Raw genomic sequence first — 2666 nt, forward strand, 5'->3', positions numbered from 1 at the left:
TCATGCGGCTCGAACGTCTCCACGCACGGGAGCCTGGCGTCAAAAATACAAATAGGATAAATATATATATAATATATTTACTTAAACAAGGTAAAACGATATCATATATAATAAATAATATATATATATAATATAATAAATAATATAATATATATACTTAAACAAGATAAAACTATATAATATATAATAAATAATATGATATATATACTTAAACAAGGTAAAACTATATAATATATAATACATAATATATATAATAAATAATATGATATATATACTTAAACATGGTCAAACTATATAATATATAATAAATAATATAATATATATATATATACTTAAACAAGGTAAAACATTATGTAAAAAGCATAAATGATGTTTAGTTTTGAAAACCTGTGCAATATAAATACAGTAATAATTATCATAGGTATTCTGTCTGCATATATAATATTTCAGTTATTGTAATAGTTATGTTTCTGTCTGCATGTATACTGATTACCTCTCTGCATATATACTGATTACCTTTCTGCATGTATACCGATCACCTTTCTATATATATACTGATCACCTTTCTATATACGTATATACTGATTACCTTTCTATATACGTATATACTGATTACCTTTCTATATATATACTGATCACCTTTCTATATACGTATATACTGATTACCTTTCTATATATATATTGATCACCTTTCTATATACTGATTACCTTTCTATATACGTATATACTGATTACCTTTCTATATACGTATATACTGATCACCTTTCTATATACGTATATACTGATTACCTTTCTATATATATACTGATCACCTTTCTATATACGTATATACTGATTACCTTTCTATATACGTATATACTGATTACCTTTCTATATACGTATATACTGATCACCTTTCTATATACATATATACTGATTACCTTTCTATATATATATATATATATATATACTGATTACCTTTCTATATACGTATATACTGATTACCTTTCTATATATATACTGATCACCTTTCTATATACGTATATACTGATTACCTTTCTATATACGTATATACTGATCACCTTTCTATATACGTATATACTGATCACCTTTCTATATACGTATATACTGATTACCTTTCTATATATATACTGATCACCTTTCTATATACGTATATACTGATTACCTTTCTATATACGTATATACTGATCACCTTTCTATATACGTATATACTGATTACCTTTCTATATATATATATATATATATATATATACTGATTACCTTTCTATATATATACTGATTACCTTTCTGCATGTATACTGATTACCTTTCTGCATGTATACTGATTACCTTTCTGCATGTATACTGATTACCTTTCTGCATGTATACTGATTACCTTTCTATATATATATATACTGATTACCTTTCTGCATGTATACTGATTACCTTTCTATATATATATATATACTGATTACCTTTCTGCATGTATACTGATTACCTTTCTGCATGTATACTAATTACCTTTCTGTATGTATACTGATTACCTTTCTATATATATATATATATATATACTGATTACCTTTCTGCATGTATACTGATTACCTTTCTGCATGTATACTGATTACCTTTCTGCATGTATACTGATTACCTTTCTGCATGTATACTGATTACCTTTCTATATATATACTGATTACCTTTCTGCATGTATACTGATTACCTTTCTATATATATACTGATTACCTTTCTGCATGTATACTGATTACCTTTCTATATATATACTGATTACCTTTCTGCATGTATACTGATTACCTTTCTGCATGTATACTGATTACCTTTCTATATATACACTGATTACCTTTCTATATATCTATATAGAAAGGTATAGAAAGGCTCCTCCTATGAATCGCCACCTTAACGTGGTGGAGGAGTTTGAGTGGCTCATTGATCCTGGGAGCTATGTTGTCCAATGTTTGCCCAACCAGTTTACATGTGCTTGCCCGATCTGAACCCGAATAGTGTTTTGTTGTTGGACTTCTGTGCTAGCCACAGTTTGTCCATAACGAACACCATGTTCGAACATAAGGTGGCTCATAAGTGTACCTGGTACCAGAACACCTTAGGCCGGAGATCAATGATCGACTTTGTAATCGTATCATCTGATCTGTGGCCGTATGTCTTGGACACTCGGGTGAAGAGAGGAGCAGAGCTGTCAACTGATCACCACCTGGTGGTGAGTTGGATCAGATGGCGGGGGACTCGGCTAGAGAGACCTGGCAAGCCCAAACGTGTAGTGAGGGTGAACTGGGAACGTCTGGCAGAGGATCCTGTCCGGGAGGTCTTCAACTCCCACCTCCGGAAGAACTTCTCACAAACCCCAAGGGAGGCTGGGGACATGGAATCCGAGTGGACCTTGTTCAAAGCCTCTATTGTGGACGCGGCTGCTCGGGGCTGTGGCTGGAAGGTCATCGGTGCCTGTCGTGGCGGCAACCCTAGAACCCGGTGGTGGACACCGGGGGTGAGGGTAGCCGTCAAACTGAAGGAGGCCTTTCGGGCCTGGCTGGCCCAGGGGTCTCCTGAAGCAGCTGACGGGTACCGGCGGGCCAAAAGGGCTGCAGCGACGATGGCCGCGGAGGCTAAAACTCGGGCATGGGAGGAGTTCGGGGAGGCCATGGAGAAGGACTTTCGGT

This window comes from Cyclopterus lumpus, chromosome 9 (assembly GCF_009769545.1).
Source record: "Cyclopterus lumpus isolate fCycLum1 chromosome 9, fCycLum1.pri, whole genome shotgun sequence".
Taxonomy (NCBI): domain Eukaryota; kingdom Metazoa; phylum Chordata; class Actinopteri; order Perciformes; family Cyclopteridae; genus Cyclopterus; species Cyclopterus lumpus.